The following is a 14,782-nucleotide window of genomic DNA, read 5'->3' as shown; positions in this document are numbered from 1 at the left end:
ATAGGCCGCCTCTTGCACACCCCCAATTGGGGATCGAACCTGCAACCCGGGCATGTGCCCTGATTGGGAATCAAGCGAAACTTCTTGGTGCACGAGACAACACTGAACCCACTGAGCAACACCGACCAGGCTAGAGTTCATTTTTTAGCTCCAATACTTAGTGTGCGACTCAGCCAAGTCAAATCATCCCCTTGAGCCTCAGTTCTCATCTGGAATCATGATCTTTCCTTCAAAAAACTATGGTTAACCTGAGTTAACATTTGTATGATACTTGACTGATACCTGGCTAAGTGATCAATAGTAAGTGTATGATATATTGCAAGTACATGTATTTGTTATTATCATTACTGGTAGGAAAAGATAAGAATATTAATGATGCTACTTGTAGGGAGAATTCTTCAATCAGGAGAGAATTTGTGATTGTCATCTGAAGCAAAAGCATCTATTAGGAAGCCTCTACTTAGGACCTTCTCCACTCCCCCTCACTGTTAGGCAAATAGCATAAGTCAAAGAGAAGTGGTTTTGGTGCTTGGGGTACCTGGAAGTGACATCTGCAAATGGTCTCTCAGTCCCTGAGCCCCAGCAGCTCTGCAAAGCCCCAGTACGAGGCTTAATTCTGTGACCAGGTGGTCGATATGAGAGTGTGCTGTCTCTGAAATGATTCAGCACCTTTTGCCTGGAACACTCATTTGACATTTAGCAACGGCTCCCATGAATTGTTTCATTTTCATCCGCAAGTGGTTAATCTTTCTACCTAGATTATAAACTCTGTGAGGACCAGGGCTTTATTGGCTATCTAATATATCTATTAAAGAAGCTAGCTCAAGGCGTTTGATTGCTTTGGGGAAGGATGGAGGAGGCAAGATCATCATCCTCAGTAAAACCGGAGTCATCGCTGTCATCGGAGCTCATCCGTGTCTGGTCCTGTAGGACGTCACATATGTTATCCCATTTGAGCTTTACCACAACTCTATGAGATAAGTGCTGTTATTGTCCCCATCTTACATGGAGAAGGGTCAGAGGTAGAGAGAGAGACAGTAACTTGTCCTGAGTCACAGCTAGCAAGTGGTGGGGCTGGAGGAAAACACATGCCCTGGGAGCAGAGTGCCTGTCTTCTTGAGTTGTATTCTCTGCGTGCAGTCAAGTGGCAATGCCAAGTCAGCGGACGCTGTCTGCTTCCATAAGTTCTGCTTTCCATTCCTACTTGTATATGGTTTCCAGTTGGATGAGTATGGGCCATGAGTATGGAGAAATGATTGCCAGGCAGCTACAGTCACCTTCCTTTTGTTAGGGTGACGCAACCACTTTGATTTTTCCCTGGTTGGCCCCAGTTTTATCTGTGAGGTTACGTCTGTAAGGTTAGGGCATAAGGTAGGATGTTGGGGGAGAGATAAAAGCAGTAGCTACTCTTGATGGAATATCTTTATGTATTGTGCTAGCCACTTTTAAAAATATTTTTAAATTAATTTCAGAAAGGAAGGGAGAGGGAGAGAGAGATAAAAACATCAATGACGAGCTTAGCTGGCATGGCTCAGTGGTTGAGCACTGACCCTATGAACTAGGAGGTTATGGTTTGATTTCCGGTCAGGGCACATGCCCAGGTTGTAGGCTCGATCCCCAGTGTGGGGTGTGCAGGAGGCAGCCAATTAATGATTCTCTCTCATCATTGATGTTTCTCTCTCTCTCCTTCTCCCTTCCTCTCTGAAATTAATAAAAACATATTTTTAAAAAACACACACATCAATGATGAGAGAGAATCATTGATCGACTGCCTTCTGCACTCCCCCTACTGGGCATCAAGCCCACAATCTGGGTATGTATCCTGATCGAGAATCAAACCGGGACCTCTTGGTTTATAGATCAATGTTCAACCACGGAGCCACACTGGCCGGCTATGCTTGCCACTTTTCAGATTCTCTCACTTGGTTTGATGAGGAGTCAGATATACCTTAGTGGCACTTCGTGTCCAGGCAGCTGCCTCTGCTATGGACTGGAACCTCTGGGTCAAGCCCCTGAGACAGTTTCCCGGTAGAGTTTGCTGAAAGATTCTGGCTTCCAGGGCACTTTGGCCCACAACTCTGGGGAGGTTGGAATGGGACTCAGAACCGTCTGAGCGAGCGCTCTTCTCAGCTCTCTGCCTCAGAGGCAAAGAGGCCATCCCAGTTTCTTTTACACCCCAAACGTCCGTCTTTCACACTCAGACCCTGTGACGCCAGGTTTGTTTTCTGGCCTGGGGACTGTTGATGTTGGAGAGGTTCCACTGGGCAGCCGCAGTTTTGCAATAACATGACACATATGCCTGCAGACTTAGCCTGTCTCCTTCACTCCTGCTGGAGGTGTTGGTCCTTGTTTTTAAGGCTTTGTCGTGTATTCACCATGGTCAGTGTCGCCTTTTGAGAACTTGGCAGGTCCAGCGTTGACAGGTTTGCCTCGTTGGACTTCTCTCTGATTCTCACACCAGGGGTGCTTGCATTTAGCAAGACCACGTACCTGGCCGGCTGACACCCAAAACTCGAGAGTGGGCATCGTCTCTCTTGCATGAGTCTTGGCCAGAAACTTTGTTCTACTTTTATAAGAAAATATGAACTCTTGCTGGGTTTTTTGTTTTGGGAGCTAGCTACCAAGGAATTTCTTAATACAACTAGAATTAAAACAATTTTTAAAAGTCATCTACATTTTATAGAAGAGTGTAGAGAGATTGAAGAAATGACAAAAACTAGGCTTCATCTCATTCTTCATCCCATACCCCACTGCTTCTAATTTTACTGTTTGTGGACATTTGGCTACAACTGTGATTTATACAAGTCTTTTCTTTCCTTTTTCTTTTCTTGGTATGGGAAAAGTCTATGCTTTCTTCTCTGAAAAAATGCTTTCTCTCAGGAACTGTGGTCTTTGAGCCTTAACCCTTCTCTTTGTGCAGCACATGGGCACCTTCCCTCAATCCTGGTCCCAGTGGCTGACTCTGTAGCCTCTGGTGAGGTCACTAACCTGCCCTTTCTTCTTCTACATCTCTTTCTTTCCTTTATCTCCACCTTTTCTCATTAACTTCTTTCATGATCTGATCTGGGACTTCAAGAAGGCCCTGGAACCTGGCCGCGCCTGCGTGAAATCTAAAAAGACCACGTCTTTCCTTCCTTGCCTCTTGGGCAGCAGCTCATGGTAACTGTCCCCAGAGACAGCCATCAGCGGGGACGCAGGCGGAAATGCATTTCTTATATGTCCTGCCTGGAAAATGGCCCCCCGTCTCTTCATACATGAGTGAGTGTGCCTACCTCCCCGCCCATTGTCACCAGACAGCCGTCCGCAGCATCCTGCCTTTACCTGCCCGCGTTGGAGCCTTGCTCCTCTGGGCCTGCTGAGGGCCCTTTGGCCACATTGTGTGTTGTTCCTCCTCACCTGGAAGCTCCTGCCCGGAGGGCTGCTGCTATGATTGGGACTTGGGGTCACTGAGGCAACTGCACCTCCTGGCTGATTCCCCCACCCCCAAACCAGCACTCTTGGCCTGCCCAGAAACCGCGGGTGATGTAATGACCTGAGGCCTGGAAAAATAAACAGCTCTCAGGGAAACCAGCGGTAGCCGTTGTAAGCAAATACCCCGCAGCCACCTGGAACCTCGCACATGACGTGATTGGAAGGAAGAATGAGTAATCCACTAACGTTAGCAGCCGAGGACGGGTCTGGGCTTGTGTGCATTTAAAATATCTATATAAAAACAAACCCTTGATGTTTACTTCTCTGACTGGCCTTCTGGACGTCTGCCCGTCTAACTATGCAGGTGCCTCGGCCAATCATGGCCAATGGAACAGAGCTGGGACGGGCGAGCATCCCTATGGCTTTCTCTGTGGCAACAAAGGCCTTTCTCAAGTTTTCCCTTTGCAGAAAGGAGCCATAAACACATTTAGAGGCCCCAGAGAGCCTACCCTCATGGTCCATCCTTACTTGTTTTAAAACTAGATTTTCTGGCTGCCTGGGGCCTTCACCCCACATTGTTTGCTTGGAACACAGAAGGATAGTGGGTGGGATGTGGGGGTATGATCCGGCCTCTGGAACTTGCTCGACCAGCAAAGGTGCTGTTTTTTTCTGTAGGTGAGTTTGCATGCTTTTTGGTGTTGATAGCAAAACCACGTGTCCCTGTGTTTTTCTTTTAGTCTCTGTTGCTAAAAAAAACGGAAATCAAAGGTCCTGCCCAGGATTGTTATTGACTCCTTCCAATTTGCTAGAAGTCAGCGATGGTCTCTGCTTTGATCTGAGGGTCCCCATTCTGTGTTTATTTGTCAAACGGCTTTGGAAGTAGGCAGGGCATAGATTTTATAAACATACTCCCAGGCAGCATTCGTGGTTTGGGGCATGAAGAGTGAAGTTATGATACTTTATTTGGACAAATTAAAAAATCTCTTTCCCGTCTCCCCCTTTGGCCTGTGCCCCCTGCTTCCTTCTCGCCTGCATTTTCATTGACTAGCTCTCATCCTTAAGGGACAGAGCTTCTCAGGCCGAGGTCAATGAGTTACTGAGAAGAACTCAAAAGAAGACAACTTGCCACTTCTCGTTACAAAACCACACTTATTTTTTTAATTTTTGGTGGGAGGGTCACATGAGCCCACTTAATGGTATGAGTCAACGGAGATGGAGCCTTTTCTAAAATCTGAGTGGATGTGATTCAGTGGTGCTTTGGGGGAAAAGTGTTGTTTTTTGCTATATTGGAATAATCCATCCCAGAAGAAATATCTTTGGTAGAATTTATAGCTTGTTTTCTTTTACTCCTCAGTTTCTGTCTGTGTGGGAAGGAAGGTCACAATGGTGCACCGTGCGTGGCCATTTTAGGTTCCACAGAGAGAAATTCCTTAGACTGATGGTGTGTGATTTTCCCTCACACCTCCTCACCTTCATCCCAGCCACAAGCCTGATTTCCAGAGGCGCTGCACACCCGCCGTGAGCAGTGCTCTCAGCCAGCGCTGGCTGTAGGGTGGGCTCTGGTCATCTTGCTCTGCAGGTGGGGCCTCTGAGCCACAGCAGGTTGGGCCACACACATGAGTGTGGAGGGCAGTACGAGGACCGAGGGAGAACCTGAAGGCCCCTGGCAGCCCTGCCCAACATCAGGCCCTTCCCGGTGCTTGTGGGCCCCTGAGTGTGGGGAGCGTACCTGACGCTGAGCCATGAGCGTGGTCTCATCTGGCACCACTGCTTCGTTTCAAATGAGAAGAAGGAGCCCACACTAGTTAAGGGCCTTTCCCAGGTCAGAGTCCCATCAACAACTATGTGTCAAGTCCCCTGCTTGGTGCTGAGGGGCCCATGGAAGAAATACAAGGCCCATCTCAGGAAGGAGCTGACCGTTGGACAGCTGTGTGCCTAAAGGTGGGGCAGTCCACCTCAATCGGGGGGATTATTCTATCACAGACATTGTTTTGAGTTGCTGCATGGTGACATAAAAAGCAGACTGAGTCTCAGTTCTATTACTTTTTTAGTTTGCCTACAGGATGGCCCTTTGCTGCCTGCCCCCAGAGCAGGCTGTTCCCAGAACCTGCCTGTGGTCCGCCCCTGCAGTCCAGAGAGGGGACTGGCCATCACTGGGATGGGTCAGGAAGTCTGGGTTTACTCCACATTTGCTGAGGACACTACAGACCAGCTAACAATCTACCATTTATCAACTCTGGTGCCAGGTTAAACGCTTGACTTACACGACTGCATATAGCCCTCACAATGACCCTGTGAGGCATGTGCTGTTGTTACTCTGCTATACAGATAAGAAACCAGGGACTTAGAGAGCTAAGTTATCTGCCCAAGGTCACAGAGCTAACAGTTGGTAGAGGCTGATCCGCCTGACCCCAAAGACTATGTCTTTTTTTAAAGCTTATCTTTATTGTTGAAAGTGCTACAGGTTTCCCCCAATATTCCCCCATTGACCTCCTCCACCCGGCTCCCATCTCCTCCCCAGGCCTTCCCCGCACTATTGTCTGTCCATGAGCTATGTATATATGCATATAAGTTTATTCGTTAATCTCTTCCCACCCTTTTCCCTCTGAAATACAGCAGTCTGTTGCATGCTTCAATGTCTCTGGATCTTTTTTGTTCATCAGTTTATTTTGTTCATTAGATTCCACATATAGTGAGATCTTGTGATACTTGTCTTTCTCTGATTGGCTTATTTCACTTAGCATAATACTCTCCAGGTCCCTCCATGCTATCTCAAAGAGTAAGAGATCCTTCTTTTTTACAGCTGCATAGTATTCCATGGTGTAAATGTACAACTTTTTAATCCATTCATCTCCCAAAGCCCATGTCTTGACCTCCATGCTACACTGTCTCTATTCTAACTATGGTTGACTTCCACGAAACAGCGACAGAACCTTCCATGTGCAGGCCCTGGGGTGGCATGTACAGGAGCAAGGTAGTAGGCACTTACTCTTGCTTTCAGCCTTGCCAAGGAAGCCAGATATCCCCACCTACCTCATCCGTTCCCGGAACCCCTTTCCTCTGACTGCCCTGAATTCCCTCTGGCCTTTGGAAATAGCCATCCTGCTGAGTTTTCACAGCACCCCCACTCTCCTGGGCCAGAGCTACAGAATCTCTCTTCTCTCAGCTGGTTAGTCCAGCAGAAGGGGGGCCTTCCTCCAGGGAAGTGGTCCAAGGTCCCATTGTAGGTCAAGATTGGGAGATGATGTTATCGTTTTCACTTCATTTGGTTGTCTACTCTATGGGGAATAGCGCCTTTAGATGAGATGAGATGGGGAAACTTATTCCCATGGAAGAGGTGATGGTTTGAATGGGTGCATATTCTGTTTCTATTCTCCCCACCCCACCCCTACTTGATACTCACCTGAGCACAATTTCAGGGGTTGACTTAGTTCTGTGTCAGCACGTCTGCTCCTTCCCTGCCCTGGCCAGACTCTCCTCTGGGCCTCTCCAGGCCTACCATCTGCCCTCTGCTCCAAAGGGAGCCCTGAGTGATTCTCTCTGGGTTTCCCTTCTCTTTGTGGGGTTCTTGGAGTCCTTGTATGACCCTGAGGCTCAGGAGCTGGCGAGGGCCGAGTGGCAGCTCAGTGCTGGATGTGACAGAGAGCCCACAGTGAGAGGGCAGAACCAGCCCAGCAAATGGTGCTCAGAAAAATGGTCCTCTGGGGCCACTTAGCCCTCCTGTGAAAAGTGCAAAGTCCACAAGTAAGAAAAATAACTTCTTCACATAGTTGGCTTGAAACCTTAAATGCTAGAACTCTGTGTGTCCAAAAAAAAAAACAAAAAAAAAAACCCCACCAAAAAGGGCCTGCTCAGTGATGTTCCTAAATCCCTCCCGAAGACTTGGTCTCCAGTAGCATCTCCTCCCCGGAGGCCACATCTTCAGTACCTCGGCCAGCCCTTCAGGGGCAGGAGTCAGGCCCAGCTGGCGTGGTTCAGTGGTTGAGCGTCAACCTATGAACCAGGAGGTCACAGTTTGATATCTGGTTGGGGCACATGCCCGGGTTGCAGGCTTGATCCCCAATGTGGGGCTTGCAGGAGGCCGCCGATCAATGATTCTCTCTGATCATTGATGTTTCTATCGCTCCTTCTCTCTTCCTCTCTGAAATCAATAAAAATAGATCATATATATATCAGGAGTCAGTACTTTCAGACTTGGTCCCACCCTCCTTTTGTCTCTGCTGTCCCCTTCTCAGCCAGATCCCTGCACCATCCTACACGCCAGCCCAGGGAATTCTGACCAGGAGCCACGCGATTTCTTACGCCTCCGGAATTTCATGTTGTGATGTAGGGAAGGTGGTTTTTTTTAACACACAATTTGTTATTCTGGGTTATTGTTCAGCATTTCATTCATTTTTGATAAGAAGCTAAGTGGCTGTGAGGTATTTGAAGGGGTTTTGGGGTAATTGTAGGCGACACAGCGCTAGTGTTTTTCTGAATATTCTTGGCTGGTGGGATGGATTCCTTTTGCAATGAAACATAAATAAGCTCCTCTCATTTTTCAAGCGGGTAACTTTTTATTGATTTTTCCACCTAAGAAAATCCAGAACTTGATAGTCTGAGGGTTGAGTGTATCATTTCCCAAGATGAGTCCAAGGGACAGATATTCTTCTTTCAGCCTCTGTGGCCTCATCCCCACTGATTGGCAATCACTCAGCAGTGGGTGGTCCCATCCCTGAAGGTCAGGCTGGAACAGAATTCTGTGGCTGGGGTGGCACAGCAGGACCCAAGCAATGGAGAGGTTTTAGGACTAAATACTCTTTGTGGATCCCTTACACCTGAGGTTCCATGGTTCAGCTATGAAAAGGGGGCCAGGGGCCAAAGATGGGTGTAGTGAAGGATCAGAAAGGATGTGACAGAGCCCCTGCTCTCAGGAGCTTACAGTCTGGTCAGGCCACAGTACCAAGGGTGAGGTGGGCATGAGGGGAGCAGATAGTCTTAGACTCAGCGCAGGAGACTGCCCTCTGGGTTGGAGCCCTCAGGCATGGAGGGCGGCTAGAATGAGGGTAGGTTAAGATCATGTGGCCTCTTCTTTTTTCTTGCCACGTGTTACAAGCCCGACATGGTGCCAGCACACCCCCACCCAGTACCAGCCTGTGTGAGAACCAGGTCCACGAAGGTCCCCAACCTTCTCTGCCACCTCCCCGTGAGCCCCAATCTCACGTGTTTTTCAGGATCCCGTGTTAGGTCCAAGACTCAGGGTCACCCTCCTCTCTCAGGACCTTGTCCCCCATGCCCTCAGCTCCCCACTCCCCTTTTCTCAGGTGTAAGCAGCTCTCGGTCAGAGTGGCCTGACAGCTGCCCTTCATCACCAGCCTCGCCTCGCCAGGAAGAGAGCTTCCGGTCCTTTCTCTGGAAAGTTCATGTTCCTCATTGAGGAGGCACCTTCCCAGCGCATGTTTCTATGGCCACAATCCTTCTTGGTCCTTCTGTGTCTGGTTTTCTATAACATTGGGCTTTGTCTCAGTTTTCATATGGACCTTGTGATGGTAAACTGTATGTGTCAACTCAGCTAGGGTGCAGTGCCCAGTCTGCGCAAACACTAGTCCAGGTGTGGCTGGGAAGGTATTCTTTAGATGCAATTAACGCTTAAAATCAGTTGACTTTAAGTGAAGCAGTTGACCCTCTATAACATGGCTAGGCCTCACGCAATCAATTGAAGAGAACAAACTGAGATTTCCTGAAGGAGGAGGACTTCTGTCTCCAGATTCTGCCTGAGTTTCCAGCCTGCTGGCCTGACCTACTGATTTTGGACTCAAGACTGTACCATCACTCTTGCTTGAATTCAAACCTGCTCTACAGATTTCAGACTTGAGCCAATTCATTAAAATATCTCTCTCTCTCTCTCTCTCTCTCTCTCTCTCTCTCTCCATATGTATTTCTTCTATTAGTTCTGATTTTCTAGAGAGCCTAACTGCTCCTGATCTCTGACTGCTTTCTTCTGTCTCCACTCATCACTGTGCTGCCTCCATCACCAGGAGGTTCCCTGCTCTTTCTCCAAAGCATTCTCTACCGGCTCACCTGTACCTGCTCCTTGGATGTTGGGTTACCCAGCGCCTCGGCTTTTCCGTCTGCTCATTCCTTCAGCAGCTCCTCCTCCAGAAGGCAGCAACCAGAAAGAAAGACCAGCCCAAGGACCTGAAACTAGGATCTTGTAATGTTTATGTTTGTTGGCCATTTTTGTTTAAAAAAAGTAAAAGAGAAAAAAACAAAAGATGATAAAGGAGAAAAGATTCCCAGAACAAAAGGATCAGTTCTGGGCACAATCAAGATTGGGGATTAGCAGAGAATTTAGGTCGTCCACACTCCCCTTTGCTGCTAATTACCACGAATAATTGAGTGGCACGGAGGCCTGGGCTGGCCAAAGCAGACAGAGCTGTTCTCCATGCTTAGCCTGTCTTGGCTGGACACATAAGAACCCGTGCCCTAAGCCTGCAGACGGGGTTTGTGTTCGTGTGGTTCAGCCCAGTCTCTCTTTCCCGTCCCCTCCCTGCCCTCTCCCACCCACTTCAGTCCTGCTGTGCTCAGATGCTTGGTGGAATTGTGGGTACGGAGTTCGGTGCATTTTCTGTGGCAGTGGCTGGACCATGTTCCCATGTCGCCCACAGGATGCTTTTCTGCTGTGTTTCTTCTTTTAGGACATCAGAGCTTGTGAGTGAAGCTTAAACTACCATTGCCAGGTGGAAGTGGCCTGGCTCTCCCTTCTTCTCTCCATCACCTGGAATTGGATTATAGGGGTGGGTGGTATGAGTGTGTAAGAATGTGTGGCCAGGTAGCCCAGGCTCCCTGGGCAGCCCCGACTGTTCCCTCTCCCCTGCTGTTTATGTCTTTCAAGTGTTTACAGAGAGTCCTGGCCCATTCTCAGTTATCAGGCCAGACCTTCTAATCTTGTCATTCTTCCTCAAAATCTCCTAAGCAGAGATGGAATATTTTAGAACAGTAGTGTTCACTTCTGGGGAGCGCCCTCTCTGACCCAGGGCCATGAAGAGACCCCTGACATAGATTCCTTGCCTTGCATTCCAGAAGGTGACCTCTTGGTGTCTAGGGAAACTGACAGTTGGAAATTGTAAGATTCATGTGGGTGGAGACTCAGAGGGTAGGGGGTGAAAATGGCTCCAAGGCTGGGACTGGCTTCTGGGTCCTCAGAGACAGAATGAGCTCATGTTCCTTGGAGTGTGTGTGTGTGTGTGTGTGTGTGTGTGTGTGTGTGTGAGAGAGAGAGAGAGAGAGAGAGAGAGAGAGAGAGAGAGAGAGAGTGTCAGCTCTGACTCCTGGAGACCCTATGAATGAGCCATGTCTATAATGTCCTGTCCTCACCAGCCCTGCTCAGCTGCTATTGATTCATGCCTATGGCTTCCTTTATGGAGTCAATTTCTCATGCTCGGTCTTCTATTTTCCTAGCATCATTGTCTTTTCCAAAGAACCCTGCCTTCTCATGATGTGTCCAAAGTAGGACAGCTTCAGTTTTGTCATTTTTGCTTCCACAGATGTTTCAGGCTTAAGTTGCTCTAGGATCCACTTGTTCATCTTTCTGGTGGTCCAGGTTGTTCATCAGGTTAAGCATATTTCTAATGAATAAAATTTTTTCCTATTGGACTTCTTCTCTGTCCGACTTTCTCATCTGTGCATGGCTATTGGGAATATGCGGGTGTGGATGAGCTTAGCCTTGGTCTCTGATGACACATCTTTTCTCTTGATGATATTTCCCTTTTCTTCCATTCATCCTTGCTACATAGTGATTAGTATTTGAATGACCTCCGGAGAAACACTGTAGAAATAGTTGGTCGATTGATTGATTGGCTGAAGGGTCAGAGAGGGCTACAAAAATATGAGGTAAATTGATAAAGAGTTGAGCAAGTCTAGTGTTTCAGTTATCTGTTGCTGTTTAATAAGATGCTACAAAAGTCAATGGCTTAAATAAAAATGTGTTCTTTCTACAGCTTCTATGGGTTGGCTGGGTGGTTCCCTGGCTGGTTCTACCTGAACTCACTCTGGGACTCATCCAGCTGAGGGTCAGCTGGGCTGGAATGGTCAAGATGACCTCATTCTCCCGCCCGGCAGTCGGTACTGGCTGAGGCTGAGCCCCCTTGGCTCTCCTCTGTGGCCTTTCATCCTCCAGGGGTTAGACCGGCTTCCTTAGGTGGTAGTCTCAAGGTGGCTTCCAAGAAAGGGAGACTGGAAGCTTCAAGGCCTCTTAAGGCCTAGGACTGAAGGCCACACACTGTCACCTCTGCCCTTTCCATTGATCAGAGCATATCAGAGTCAACAAACATGGAGGGGTTACACAAGGGCCGGATACAGAGAGGTGCAATTCATTGTGTGGTCTAATTACCTAATTTAAAAAGTAAAGGAGGAAAAAAAAAGCAAAAGATGATAAAAGAGAAAAGGTCCCCAGAACAAAAGGGTCAACTCTGGGCACAATCAAGATTGGGAATTAGCGAAGGATTTAGGGACCATTTTGTAACAATCTGCCACACCAAAGAAAAGAAGAACACGGGTTACAATAAAATCAGATGGGCCTGTCTATGGCGGTGAGAGACAATATTGCAGAGGTAAGGAGCACAGCCTAGGGCAGTGATGGCGAACCTCTGACACACGTGTCAGAGGTGACACGCGAACTCATTTTTTGGTTGATTCTTCTTTGTTAAATGGCATTTAAATATATAAAATAAATATCAAAAATATAAGTCTTTGTTTTACTATGGTTGCAAATATCAAAAAATTTCTCTATGTGACACGGCACCAGAGTTAAGTTAGGGTTTTTCAAAATGCTGCTGACACGCCCAGCTCAAAAGGTTCGCCATCACTGGCCTAGGGTCAGACTGCCTGGGCAAACCCCAGCTCTGCCACCTCCTGCTTGTATGAGCTTGAGGAAACCACCCAGCCAGTCTGTGTTCCCGGGCCCTCCTCTGCTCAGCGGGGGTAATGAGAACACTTGTCTTAGAGGCTGCTGATGAGCTTCAGGTGAGTTAGTGCAAGTGTCAGTCTCAAGCTCAGCGCACAGAAAACACCCAAATGCTCTTGGGACTCATGTCACTCCTCTGTAATGGCAGGCGAGGTGCAAATTTGGCTTTAAGTATTCCAGTTCCAAGGCAAAGAGGGAAAAACACTTGGGTGTAAGATTCATAGTATGCTGGAGCTGAGGAAATTGTTCCAGAAGAAGCTGTGCTTGTGTAGAATGAGCAAGTATGTGTTTTGAGGCAGCAATTTGGGGTCGTTTGCAAGGAGACTGACCTGGAAAAACTCCACACTATAAAAATAAACATATTTTTCTCCAAGAGCCAATCATCAGAGGTGGGACCATCCAGAGGTTAGCAAGACAGTCTTGATTCTCAGAAGCCCTCGACCAGAACCCCAGCCCTCCTCTTCCCAGCCTGAGTGAACTTGGGAGAGTTCATGGATCTCTCTGAAGCTCATCTTCCTTGTCTACAAAAATGACCATAATGATAATGTCCACCTCATACAGACGAAGAGACGAGGCAAGGAAAGCCCCTGGCTTGCCAACGGGCACATGCTACGCACAGAATGTTTGCTTTGACTATGATTAGTTTAAAGATGGTTTTAAAGGAGATCTTCTCTCTGTTGGAAGACAAACTGCCAGCGCTATTATTACAAACCTTTCCTATCTCTCTCTTAGAGGGGCACCCAGACTTATAGGGACTACCGTAAAGTGATAAGCAAACAAACACATAAAAGGGGGGTAACCCCTGCATTTAACCTTCTCTCTAGTTCCACGCCAGCCCCCATGTTTTCCATTTGCATGGTTTTTATTCTCTATTGAACGTGGTGCAGCCGCTATGGAAGCTGCTGTAAGCATTTCAGAACAGCCTCCAGGGACTCCCAGACAGACGGCCCCCAAACCGCAGTCCCCACCCTCCCGAGATGGCCCCTCTCCACATTTCCGCAGTTGCGGGATCCCCAGTGGTGTGAGGTCAGGTTCGTCATGCGCTCTGCCCCTGGGGAAGCTTCCTCCCCAACCCCCCCCCCCACCACCACCACCACCTCTCTGCGTCTGGCTTTCAGTCTGATTGATGGCTTTAGAATGTTGGACCACAGGATCTTAATTTAAAGCCTCTGTCAGAGGTTGTTCACCAACGTGGTGCCGGTCAAACGCCGTTTTCCTTTGGTTTTGCTCCTCTGTCGCCTTTTCTGTGGCATGAAATATGAGGTAGGAAAATCAGGCTACCACACTGGGGCTGTGCAGCAGCTGAAAAACTTGCGTAATCCCCTGGAAGGTGCCAGGGTTCCTTCCCAGCCAGGAGCTCAAGTGCAACCTCTGGTCTCCAACCAGGTTTCACCCATCGGCTTACGTCCCTTTCCTAAGCCGCCTCCAGAGGCTGTGCAGGTGGCAGCTGTATTCTGGTTCAGAACCCTCAGTCCAACGCCGGTCTGCTGTGGAGAACTGTTCCCCAGCCAAGGTGATTCGGTCTAGCTTTGCTGTGTTTGCATGATGAAAACAATAGTATGTTTTTCACTTTGCAGTTTCACAATTTTGTTGTAATAGTGACTGTGCTATCCACACCTGCCTCCTGACCCTCAGATGTTCTTAGGCCCCCAAGGAAACGTCCCCCCCGCCCTCCCCCTGCAGTGTGAGCCACTCCTCGGCTTTGTGAGGCCATCGGTTCCCTATCACCCGGTGTCTCTCGGAGGCAGAGTGGAGCTGCTCTGCATCTCTGGGCATGACTGCAGCGTAAACATCTGCACTGCTCATATGTGTACCATTAACAGAGCCGTTCTTTCAGAGGGATTGGCTCCCCGAGAGTTGAGTTACTGTTATTTTGATCATTTGTTCGGTTGCTCAGTGAGTAGCATGAGTCTCCAGGCTGCTGAAACCAAATTCCTGGCCCTAGGAGTGGTATTTTTGTAACGCGCTGAAAATTCCACGGCACGCTCAAGGCTGTATTCCTGTCATCTTCAAGAGGAAAGTTCTTGAAAAAAATTAAAGTAATAAGGGAAACAAACAAATAAATAAGTAGATAAAAAGTAACAGTAGAGATTTATGGTGTGATCCCTTTGATTGTAAAAATGCAAGTTGGCGTATGCATATGCATTTGCGTGTGTGCGTGCACGCGAGCGTAAGAAAAGATCTAGGGGAGGTGGCATTGAATTGGTGGGATTATGGGTTTTTAAATATTTCTTAATAACACAAAAAGAAACCCAATGCTATTTATTTTTAATAATTGCAAGACGAAGCACAGCCCGAGAACAATAACAAGAAAAGAAAACCAAGAAAGGGAAGTGAGGTGGGTTGGCTGGTTGATGGGGTGGGATTTGCAGGCCGATGGCCGTGTGGGTCTGAGGCCCTCTGACCCGGCCTTCCTGGCGCTGGGCA

The 14,782-nt window shown here is 48.1% G+C and overlaps 1 protein-coding gene across 7 annotated transcripts in view; it reads left to right on the top strand.

The window, feature by feature from the left end:
* The window catches only part of SMOC1 (SPARC related modular calcium binding 1), a 202,010-nt gene that overhangs the window by 170,118 nt on the left and 17,110 nt on the right, over positions 1-14,782 (top strand). The window lies entirely within an intron of this gene.

This window comes from Myotis daubentonii, chromosome 1 (genome assembly GCF_963259705.1).
Source record: "Myotis daubentonii chromosome 1, mMyoDau2.1, whole genome shotgun sequence".
Lineage (NCBI taxonomy): Eukaryota > Metazoa > Chordata > Mammalia > Chiroptera > Vespertilionidae > Myotis > Myotis daubentonii.
This window is presented reverse-complemented; position numbering and strand designations above follow the sequence as displayed.